The 13,246-nt window shown below is 32.4% G+C and overlaps 1 pseudogene; it reads left to right on the top strand.

Annotated features, from left to right (window-relative positions):
- The first annotated feature begins 864 nt into the window (after positions 1-864).
- The window catches only part of LOC142328398 (acyl-coenzyme A oxidase 1-like), a 29,511-nt pseudogene continuing 17,129 nt past the window's right edge, over positions 865-13,246 (top strand).

The raw sequence follows: 13,246 nt of genomic DNA, 5'->3' as shown, positions 1-13,246 counted from the left end.
ATATTTAATATTGTTTTCATAATTGCTTAGTATTAGATCATTATAGGGTAATGAAATATATAGCCTGATATCATTTAACATATGCAGAGTACTTCTATATTAAAAACAGGATTTTTTTATTAATGGCCTAATTAAATTAAGTAAATATAATTTTTTTTTTAAATAAATAATTTTAAAAAATAAAATCAATTTTATTTTGATTTAAATCCCTTTCTTTTTAGAGAGATTATTTATGTTCGTTTTGAAATAAAAACAGTAAGGCAGGGTGATGGTTTATCACTACTTCTCATTAATTGTGTGTTAGAAAAAATGGTAAGAATTTGGAATGAGAAACTAAATATTGCAAAATTTTATCAATAAATTTATTGAAGTTAATTGCCTGTAGATGATTTTGCCATACGTTACAAAAAGTAACACCCGGCAACACAAATTAATCTTTTAGAAGAAGTAAATGGTACAATTTCTGTAGAAAAAACTAAATTCATATCCAACATTAAGAGTGCACCAAAATTTTTGTTAACAAACTTCGGTCACATAGAAAAAGTTAAAAAATTTTAATATCTAACTGAGACAATCCAAGAAAATGGATTTCAGAAATCTGCCATAAAATGATAGGACTCGCTGAATGGTCTATGAATATCTGTAACACTGTAATTCAATCAGAATGTTTATATGCTTGTGAATTTCTGTCATTTAATTGTAAATTATAATCATTAGAGAAGAATTATTAGGAAAATATTGGGTCCACTAAAAACCAATGAAGGCTGGAAAGTAAGAAGTAATAGTGAAGTATAAAAACAGTGAGAAAAGCAGATTTATTTTCTTTGAATACTTTTCTAGAATGAATGACAACAGATTAACAAAATGGATCTTTGTGTACCTTTGGGAAAAGAAACTAATTTCAGAATCTTGCATTCTAATGAAACTCCTCAGTCAAATAATAGTCAAAAAAGTATGATTCTAAAGCAAAGCTTAAAAAAGGATGTAGTTAGGTAGGTGGGTTAGTCAATTTTTGTGCGCAGGTTGTGAAAAAGTTCAATACATCTGCTTTGAATTGGAATAGAATACAAATCTGTAAGATGTTTAATCCCTCTATTTGTCACTGAACCTGGATATTTATCCCTTGCGCTGGATTTCTCTAATTATACATATTTTTAAAATTTAGGATTTTATTTGTGATGAGTGATAAATTTAATGAAATAATATGGTAATATTGAAGGTCTTATAATTTTAACTATTATTTAAATGTGTATTAGTATATATTTTTATTTGCAATGTATGTATTATTTAATATAAAGATTTAATTTTACATTCTTAATTATACCTTAATGCAGTGTCAAATTTTCTTTTTATGAATGTAAAATTTAACTTAAAAAAAAGAAGTTTAACTTTCCTGTCTAGATAGTGCTATAACTCTAGAAGAAAAGTATTGTAATTGGTCCAATTTGGGCATATGCAGTTTTCACCAGATCTTGACATTTTGACCCCTAAGGAATCTAAAAAAATGGATGGAAAATTTTTGGATATTAATGTTTGTACGTGTGTGTGTGTTTGGTGTCAGTCCTAAATCACCTTATATCTCCAGAACTACTGGACTGATTTTGACCAAACTTTGTCAGATTACTTCTACATATGCGGCACTGATGCCATTAAATTTTCAATTTAAAAGGTCAAGGGGATGAGGCTGTGGAGCAAAGTTACCCTTAATATCTTTGTCTAATTAAGGTCATATAGGCACGTTTGTTAACAATTAAAAAGTAACAATATTTGCGAAAAACCGTTTTGCAAAGTTGCACCCCACTCCCAATAAATGCTCTAAATTACTGGTGTGTTGTGTAAAAAAGTAACTTGGTCTAGCCGGGTTTCAAAATCTATTGCCCGGTTGACTCAGTACCTGGTACTGCCTCGCAGCCACCCCAGCCTGCCGATCTTACAAGTGAAATTTGTTCTATGTAAGTTGTAAGATTACATTATTTAGTTTGTACTGACCGTTACTGCTACTACCACCACATGTTTACAAATTAAATATGATATGTGCGTGCACGCTTTAGTTAGAATCATTGAATTAAATAAATGAAAAAATATTGTATTTAAATAAGATTATAAATATTTTAATTTAAGATGTGTGTGTAAGCCGTGCATCAGAAACAACCCACAGTTGTAGGACTTTCTCAGAACACGGCTTCAGCTGCATGACAGGAAAGTCCCATAACTGTATTTTCTTTTTTCCTGAAATATGAAGTTAGCTGCCTGAAAAACATTTTTACTAATTAAATTAGCAAAACATTTCCAAAAAAAATAATAATAATTACAACAGTAATATCATTTAAATATGATTAAAAAATATTCTAAACAACTATCATAATATATAATACATTTTTTTCAAAACAAATTTGTGCTCTTCAAAAAGGATAAAAAATGTTTAACTTCTAGTTTTCATTAACTGATTTAATGAAGTTCTATTAACTCTGCTGAGAATGAGTTCTTATTCTTCATTGTATATATGTATATTTAATCTTCAGAAATTAATCTACCAGAGATAGTTAACAGACTCTAATTAACACTTTGTATATTTTCTGCTTTCACTGTAATATGTATTCATAAGCAACATTAATTAATTACTAATGTAGTTTCTTTTAATTATCCAACTAAATTTTTATAATTTATTTGTTGTAAGAAAAGGTTTCATAGAAGTAAGGATGAAAAGTCTGTGATAAATGAACATATTAATTAATTAATTTTTTTAGATTCCTTCTGTAAGAAACAGAATTATTTGCTTCCATTTTTAAGGTAGTCTGCACTATTGTTGAAGTTCTTTTATACTGTAGTTCTACAATGTAGACCTAAAAGCAATCTGTCGCAGATCTCAGCTTCATATTTTTTTTTCAATCACTGCTTGTAAATCAATATTTTTTTATATTACCAGAAGAGAAATATTGTTTAAAGCAAAATGGTTGAACAATTCTCTCTGACCCAGTAAACTTCAAGCAAGTAAATCTAGGTGAAATGATGCCATTAAACTTTTTTTTCAGTTTTTTGAAAAATGTTATATTTTTGTAAAAATTGTGATTGTGATTCATAAAAATTACAAAATTTGTTAGACTTCATAAACTAGAGCTATGGAAATTTACATGTCTTATAAAATAAAAATGCAAATATGCAATTTGTATAGTAGCATAATGCTATTGAGATATTGTCATACTAAAATGATACTGCATTGGTTAGACCTTTTGTGGTATAAAGCATCCTTTAGATTTTATGATAATCTTACATATCTACATTTGTGAATAAGCTTTCACTGTGAAAAATTTCAGTTTATGGTAATTGTATCTGTTATGAATTCAATAAGAACATTGTCAGTGAAAATCTGTAACTTATGCTTTGAGATAATGCGGTCGAGATAATTAGTAGTGTAGGATTCCCAAAATAATTGTAAAGATACTCCAATACTAAACATTTAAGTAAAACTTTTGTATTACAGTTTTAAAAAAAATTAATGGATACATACTCAAAATATAAAAAACAGTCATTGTCTTGAGCCGAAAGTATTTTTCTCAATTTTGACAATCTGGATTCATCTACTGACCTGTGTATGTGATTCACTGCCCAACCTCAGTCTTCATTTGATCTTATTACCTTATGGTTGATATTCAGTTGCTCTATGAGCTATCTGTGTTGGAAACATGTGAAGTACCAATCAAATCTTTCCACTTCTCCTCTTAATTGACTAGCTTTTTCTGTTTAGCCTCCGGAACCACCGTAAAGTATTACTTCAGAGGACGATATGGATGAATATAAATGTAGTCTTTTACAGTTTCAGGTTGACCATACCTGAGATGTGTGATTAATTGAAACCCAGCTTCCAAAGAACACTGATATCCACAATGTAGTTGACTGTTCAAGAATAAGTATATCTTATATATCAAGATCAACACATAGTTATTAATAAGTTATATTGTTTTCTCTAGATTTCATTTATGCTGCTTCTGTTCATCCAAGATCCCTTTTCTTAGGTTCCCAAAACTCATTTATATAGTAAGGTAAGTTTTACCCTTTACAATATAAAAACTTCAAAATGTAAACATGTGCTGTCTTTCTTTTAAGCACTTTTTAAAAGTTCCACATATGCATTGTAACACAATTGTATTAAAATAATCTTTAATAAATTACATCTTAAGCTAAATATCAGAAATATTGGTCTTCCATTATTACATATGTAGTAATAGTGTTTTACTCTTACAGGGTAACATCTTAATAATATCATTGTTTTATTTATATTTTACTGGGATCTTTAAATAATATGATATAATGCACAGGTGTATATGTCACCAGCTGTAAATTATTGTCTTTTACTGTTTAATGAGTAGTTTTAACTCATAATGAGTAGTTATCCTGCCCATCAGGATCAGGTAGGAAAGTAGTATCCTACCTTTGAAGTTGCTTTTTCAAAAAGTAAACAGTTATATATCTGTAAGTACAAGATATACACAGAGGCTGTTCAGAAAATAACTTTCAATTCATTATTAAAAAAACACCAATTGATAAAAAAATAATTTGTTATATAGATCTTTTAGCTAATTTTATAGATAATTACTGTCCAAATTAAGGCATTTGTCATATCTGTAATCAAGTTTTTGAGTATCCTTATCATCGAAGCGAGATAGTAACACTTTTTCAGATCTTTGCCATTTTCAAAACACTGTGTAGTTAACCATTTCTTTATTTTTGGGAGAAAGTTAAAATCAGCTGAGAGCCAAATCAGGGCTGTTTGGAGGATGGTTAAACATCTTCCATTTGAAACTGTTGATTTGGCATTGATTTTGCAGATAGATTATATCATGGTTAAGCAAAGATTTAGAAATCAACTCGTTGACTGCAAAACTTACCCTGGAGCAGACATTGATAGCGACCATAATTTGGTGATAATGAAATGTAGATTGGAGTTTAAAAACCTGAAGAAAAGGTGTCAGGTGAATCGGTGGAATTTAGAGAAGCTTGAGGAAGAGGAGGTAAAGAAGATTTTTGAGGAGGACATCGCAAGAGGTCTGAGTAAAAAAGATAAGGTAGAAAATGTAGAAGAATAATAGGAGAATGTTACAAAGGAAATTCTTAAATCAGCAGAAGCAAACTTAGGCCGAATAAAGAGAACTGGTATAAAACCTTGGGTTTCAGACGATATATTGCAGCTGATGGATGAACGTAGAAAATATAAGAATGCTAGTGATGAAGAAAGTAAAAGGAACTATCGGCAATTAAGAAATGCTATAAACAGGAGGTGCAAACTGACGAAAGAAGAGTGGATTAAAGAAAAGTATTCAGAAGTGGAAAGAGAAATGAACATTAGTAAAATAGACGGAGCATACAGGAAAGTTAAGGAAAATTTTGGGGTACATAAATTAAAATCTAATAATGTGTTAAAAAAAGATGGTACACCAATATATAATACTAAAGGTAAAGTCGATAGATGGGTGGAATATATTGAAGAGTTATACGGAGGAAATGAATTAGAAAATAGTGTTGTAGAGGAAGAAGAGGAAGTTGAGGAGGATGAAATGGGAGAAACAATACTGAGATCTGAATTTAAGAGTGCATTAAAAGATTTAAATGGCAGAAAGGCTCCTGGAATAGACGGAATACCTGTAGAATTACTGCACAGTGCATGTGAGGAAGCGATTGATAGACTATACAAACTGGTGTGTAATATTTATGAAAAAGGGGAATTTCCGTCAGACTTCAAAAAACGTGTTATAGTCATGATACCAAAGAAAGCAGGGGCAGGTAAATGTGAAGAATACAGAACAATTAGTTTAACTAGTCATGCATCAAAAATCTTAACTAGAATTCTATACAGAAGAATTGAAAGGAGAGTGGAGGAAGTGTTAGGAGAAGACCAATTTGGTTTCAGGAAAAGTATAGAGACAAGGGAAGCAATTTTAGGCCTCAGATTAATAGTAGAAGAAAGATTAAAGAAAAACAAACCCACATACTTGGCGTTTATAGACCTAGAAAAGGCTTTCGATAACGTAGACTGGAATAAAATGTTCAGCATTTTAAAAAAATTAGGGTTCAAATACAGAGATAGAACAATTGCTAACATGTACAGGAACCAAACAGCAACAATAACAATTGAAGAACATAAGAAAGAAGCCCTAATAAGAAAGGGAGTCCGACTAGGATGTTCCCTATCGCCGTTACTTTTTAATCTTTACATGGAACTAGCAGTTAATGATGTTAAAGAACAATTTAGATTCGGAGTAACAGTACAAGGTGAAAAGATAAAGATGCTACGATTTGCTGATGATATAGTAATTCTAGCCGAGAGTAAAAAGGATTTAGAAGAAACAATGAACGGCATAGATGAAGTCCTACGCAAAAACTATCGCATGAAAATAAACACGAACAAAACAAAAGTAATGAAATGTAGTAGAAATAACAAAGATGGACCACTGAATGTGAAAATAGGAGAAGAAAGGATTATGGAGGTAGAAGAATTTTGTTATTTGGGAAGTAAAATTACTAAAGATGGACGAAGCAGGAGCGATATAAAATGCCGAATAGCACAAGCTAAACGAGCCTACAGTAAGAAATATAATTTGTTTACATCAAAAATTAATTTAAATGTCAGGAAAAGATTTTTGAAAGTGTATGTTTGGAGTGTCGCTTTATATGGAATTCAAACTTGGACAATCGGAGTATCTGAGAAGAAAAGATTAGAAGCTTTTGAAATGCGGTGCTATAGGAGAATGTTAAAAATCAGATGGGTGGATAAAGTGACAAATGAAGAGGTATTGCTGCAAATAGATGAAGAAAGTAGCATTTGGAAAAATATAGTTAAAAGAAGAGACAGACTTATAGGCCACATACTAAGGCATCCTGGAATAGTCGCTTTAATATTGGAAGGACAGGTAGAAGGGAAAAATTGTGTAGGCAGGCCACGTTTGGAGTATGTAAAACAAATTGTTGGGGATATAGGATGTAGAGGGTATACTGAAATGAAACGACTAGCACTAGATAGGGAATCTTGGAGAGCTGCATCAAACCAGTCAAATGACTGAAGACAAAAAAAAAAAAAAAAAAGTTGGCATTGAGTGTGTAATTCAGTTTGTGAATGAGCATTGTCATGAAGAAAAATTATGCCTGAACTCAGCATGCCATGTCATTTGTTTTGTATGGCCCTTCTCAATTTCTTCAATATCTCACAGCAAGTTTCAATGCTAATTGTCATACCTCTTTCATAAAATCAACCAAGGTCACATTTTTATGGTCCCCAAAAACCGATGCCATCAGCTTTTTTGAAGAAAGTGACGGGCCTTTACAAGGGTTTGTTTTACTAGCCTGTTTGATGGCTTTTTGAGAACTGATGTGCCCCCCCCCCTACATTGATTGTACTTTTGTTCCCATGTTAACAAATTTAACCCATGTCTTAACACCTGTTACAATACAATATGGTCAACGAACTTATTCCTTGACCACTTATTTATGGACCTTCTTCTTATAGTAATGGTGAAGGAAGATTAGTGCTGACCCATCCTCTTTTTTTGCATGTTTGTCAGAAAGTAGCTTAGGCATCCAGTGAGCACAAAATTTGTGGAGGCCTAATCTGTCGATTACAATTTCATATAGCATTATTTGCAATATGAGAGGAAAAAAGTTGGTTAATGCTGTTATTGTGAATTGAAGATTTTCTCGAATTGTCACACTGACACTTGCAACAAGTTCATGTGTGGCAATTTAGGGTCAATCACTTCTTTCATTGTCGTGAATGTTTGTTCAACCTTCCTGAAATATACAACACTATCTTACCTCACTGTCACTCGTGATATTCCCTTCACATATCGCCCAAAGTTCACAATGAATTTCAGCAACTGACAAGCTTTTTATGTAAAGGAAACTAATGATGACAACACTTGACAGTTGGTGAGATTTTCTATGTCAGCAGCCATTTTGAAAGAGAGTTTTACAGGAACAAACATGCAAGTGTTACTTCTAATAACATTACAAGAACCACACTGAACTGGGTTATTCAACTCTTGAAAGATAGAATCGCTATCCCCACTCCTTCACACAACACTAAGGACCAGAAGTTAATTTCCAAATAGCTCTCATACTTATTATGGCCTATATGAGATTTTTATTTCTCATCAAATGTAAATTATGTTCATAGTTATAAAGTTCAAAAGGGTAATATATTGTACAACTTAATGTTGAAAAAAGGGCTTGAAAATTAAAAATTATTGTATTGTAATAAAAGAATATTGAATTATTGTAATTATGTATAAAAACTTTTTACTGCATCTCTTTTTATTTTACTTAGTAAAAAGTTTATTAACATTTAAATTTTTGTAAACAATATTTCATATTTTATAAACGATGTACTATTTACTTTAAAAAAAATATATATATACATACAATGAACTATTTATTAAACTTAAAAGAAAATAATATTATTACTTGCATAAGTATTTCTAATTGCTGCTTCATTGAATATTCTGTGAGTAAGTTTTATGTAGTATACTTTCTTTCCTAAAAATAATAATACAATTCAGACTGGACGGAATAAAGGAAAGACCATATATTGAACTATTCCACCCCAAAAAAAATAGATACTATAAATAGTTTCTTGTTAAATATTCTGTAAAGTGCATTAGCTCATATGGATAATAACAGCGCTCCAAATAAATTAATAATTTAAATAAAAAATTAAATTGTAGAAAAGGATAACCCAACTTTTCAAAGTGAATTAATTTATAAATCTAGAAAATTAGTCTTCATAAATTCATAAATGTTTAGGGGTAAGTGTATCACCATTAATATTACTTATGGTAAAACTACTAACACATACCTACATATAATAAAATAATTCAAACTATGTATGCCACCCTGCCTCTTGAAAAAATGACCGAAAGTGAAATTTCATCGTTTTTTATGTTCAAATTTATTGGTAATTATCTCACAGAAAGAAGGTAGATAGGTAAATAAACCCCTGGACCAATTATTTTCCTTGAGAAAATATGATTAAATTACTTTTTGTTTCATCCTTCCAGGACCAATAGTTTTTTTAGTTATGATTTTTTCTGTAAACCCTCAACAATCATAAAAATCATGTGTCCATCATAACAAAAATGGTAAACTATTTAAATAAAAAATCTAAAAAAAATAAAATAGTTTAAGGTCCTGAAACATGCTGGAAACAAGTAGGTAAATTTCAATTTTTTTTTAAATTGTTCAAGCAACCAGCTTATGTTTTTTTGGAACACTTCAAATGGATTGACACCCCCCAGTAAAGATTCTCAGGAGAAAAATTACTGTTTGTTACCTTGGTCTACAGAAGATGCATAGATTGTGGTAGTTAAGAGATATCTTGAAACTTAAATATAATACGGGAATTTTCAATACCCGATGATTGAAGGCTTGCCTTCAATCAAGTTATATTATTATTTGCATACACTTAATATTATTAATTATTCACACTTTCACCAAAATATAGTAGGGTGCATACCCATGCAGAATGGCTATTTACAGAGTCACAACTTCAATATTGTCAAGCATGATTTTATCATGTATGTTAAATCTTCTCTGTACAATATGATGAAGTTCTATTTGGAAACCTTAGCAATATGTGTACAAGAAACAATAAATACAAGAAATCATTGGACTGATCCTGTGTGAAACTTTGATGGTATTATTTGAACATTATAATGTTGGAATTCTAATATAAGTTGGAAAATCATTCAGTGTAATGCACTATGGTGACAAATACTACTTCGCAGACTCACATTCATGTGGTTACCAAAAGGAACAACTGCCACACAGAATGGGAAGAACGTGCACACCAGAGTGTGATACATAACAAGAACTAGCTTACACGTGTATACAAAAGAGCAATAAGAACTTAAAATATTAAATATACAATCTGCTGTATCTATGTCATCCCAAAAACAATACTGTTGAAGACTTGCATATCAGAGAAGAGCGAATCCAATGACAACCAACACATTTGATGAAGCTGACAAACACCGTTTGCAAGTATAACTTTGTCACCTTTAGCTGCAAATGACTTGAATTGGTTGGACATGAAGTGATGAGGTCTGTTAATAGCAGTGATCAACTGAACGAAGATCCAAGTTCTCTGGATATACATGCAACACAAAGACTGATACAGCAACATCCAGTATGACCGGATATTGTTCCGAATCGACATTGCATGATAAGACTCAAATCACTAATGAAGTTCAACTGAAATAACGAGCAAGTCTTTGGTGGAAAAGTTAGATTTCTGATGATCCATCTTGTTCCAGGAATCATGGTAGTCCATGTCTTCACGTTGTAGTATTTATTGACAACCACCCATCATTTGAAACACCAAATTGACCCTCTAAAAATGAAGTTTGTGCGTGTGAAATGTCACCAAACGATATTGAACTATATGAGATAGTAAAGAAATGCAAAATATATCTACATACTGCTACTTGTCAGAAAAACAACACCATTACAATGTGCCAATTTAGCTTCCATAGACAAATGTGTGGAGCCCACTGAGCTAGTCTAGTGGTTAACTTGTCATCACAAATCAGCTGATTTCGAAGTCGAGAGTTCTAAGCTGCAAATTCTAGTAAAGGCAATTACTTTTATATGGATTTTAATACTAGACTGTGAATACCGGTGTTTTTTAGAGGTTGGGTTTCAATTAACCACACTTCTCAGGAGAGGTCGACCTGAAACTGTACAAAGACTGCACTTCATTCACATTCATACATATCATCCTCTGAAGTATATAATACCTTATGGTGGTTCTAGAGGCTAAACAGAAAAAAGAGACAAATGTGCGGAAAAAGTTGATGAATCATCACTGATTCTTCAGGTGACTCTATTTGTAATGCAATGGTGAAAGAATATGCCTTTTGAAGTATTTCTAGGAAGGTCACTGGATTAACAACTATAGTTAAACACGTCTAAAGTTTTGGCAAGGGGATATCGATATTCAACCATATGGCTCAAACTTTTATTACATCACCAAGTACATATGAAAAGCAGGTTACAGACCGAAACTCTAGCATACCTCAAGCAATACTACAAGTTCATTGCAATGAAACTAACATATCTCACAAGCAGTTTAAAATGTGGATGCATATAATGAATGAGCACCAGGTTTCAGTATGTGAATGAATTTTCAGATTGTACCAATTCAACTTGAAGGAAACTTCAACAGGAAAGCTTGTATTACATGTAATTCAAGCTCAAATTCGAGTTATGTGCACTCGAATTAGCGAGAAGTATGAGAAAGCTCTAATCAATCCATATCTCTGAATACTCATAAGCCTGAGCAACGTTACAAAGTACTGAAATTTTATGAAGCAGGCTATGCAACTGGATTTTGTGCTAACATCTTCGAGCATTACAAGAAACATCCACTTTAGTATCCTAACTATGACTTAACATGACCTTAATGGAATTTGGAATGAGATTCTACCTGCAAACCACAAGAAGTAGAAGATAATGAAAAGCGTATAGATTAAGATGCTTACATTAATGTGCCTCTTCAGAGACGGAGACATTTGATAACTGTAATCGACAATACCAAAGTGGCTGTGAGAATTGCGCTGGTAGTTGAAAGAGTTTCGTACTTTTTGGTTACATCTGATCCAGAAAACTTCCACTTCAGTCTTTTCCTTCAGTACATGTCATATATATGCGAACAAGAACTGCTTGAAGGATTCAATTCTGCCAGAGAATCATTCTTAGCTTGTGAAGAAAATTTTAAAAAGACTGATGGAAACCTACCACAAACAAAATAGACTGCTTGAAGCTTGTAAACACTTTTAATCGAATACAAGGTGACGCAGAGAAACAGGAATATTTTAAATAATTAGAAAAAATGAAGTAAAGTTAGTAACCTTTATTTGATGTTGAAAATATGTTCTAAAAGAGTGGAAATTTCAATGTACGTTACTTTTTAAAAATTAATTCATCTAAATGGTGTCCATTTTTGCATATTCATTCGGCAAGTCAGTTCTGAAAATTTTGCATAGCACAGTGCAGTGTGTTCTCCAGGATGTTGGTAATTTTCTCTTCAATCTCTGCCAGCTTCCGTGGCATGAGTGATAGCGTCTTGGCCTTTCATTCAGAGGTCCAGGGGTCAAGTCCCAGTCAGGCATGGCATTGTCACATTTTACTTGTCATCTTCTGAAGCAGTACCTAACGGTGGTCCTCCCGGAGGTTTAAAAAAAATGAAATTAAAATATGTGCTTCGAACTGGACAAGGTTTTTTGATTTAGTCTGGTACACAATGCTCTTCAGATGTTCCCATAAAAAGAAGTTGCTGACTGAAAGGTCCGGAAACCAAGGCCGCCAAGCAATGTTAACAGTTCTTAAAATTATACAATTCCCAAACAAACATCTCACTGCTGCCATAGACTGTCAGGCAGTGTGTGAGATGGCTTGGTCCTGTTGAAACCACATTTGCAAGATTTGGAAAAGGATGGAGCCTAGAAGCAAAAAATGTCTCTAGCATGTTGACATAACGTTGAGACATCAGTGTCAGCAGAGACCTCTTTATCTTCAAAGAAGTAAGGGGCTACCACCCCACCACATGAAACTGCACATCATACAGTAAGTTTAGCACTGTGTGTTTAACATGGTTTGTTTATGACCAGTAATTGAAGTTCTGCTTATTCACTATCTTGTAAGGATAAAATTTCAGGTTATGGAGTATTATTGCATGCTTCGATATCTGAGCTTATATGACGAGGAAATTTTCCGCACCAAACAATCAATGCTGACTTCTTACCACTACAGCTTACACGGCATCAATGTTTTCTGGTGTACTTACAGACAATACACACCTGCTAGGTTTTTTTTTCAAAGCTGGACTAATCTCTTCAAAGTTATGAAACCAAGTTTTGATTGCGTGAGAAAAAGGAACTAAGCCAGGGAGCGGAATCTCATAGTTCTGCCGAAACACTTTAAACATCTGTCAGACTGTCACCATGTTGATAAAACACCCTTACAGCAACCGCACGTTCTATACCATTCCACTGCTCCATTACAACTAAATGTCCATTACTGCTCTGCAGTTTAACATCTTTATCCCACTTACCTTACATCTGCAGGGCTGCCAACATCAAATTCAAAATGTCCTGTTTCTCTGCGTCATCATGTTCATGGATTGGAGATTCTCTATGCAGAGCCAACTAATATGGAGCAAGAAGATGAAGAATTTTCAGAACAACAAATGGATAATGATCAG

This window comes from Lycorma delicatula, chromosome 7 (genome assembly GCF_047948215.1).
Source record: "Lycorma delicatula isolate Av1 chromosome 7, ASM4794821v1, whole genome shotgun sequence".
NCBI lineage: Eukaryota > Metazoa > Arthropoda > Insecta > Hemiptera > Fulgoridae > Lycorma > Lycorma delicatula.
This window is presented reverse-complemented; position numbering and strand designations above follow the sequence as displayed.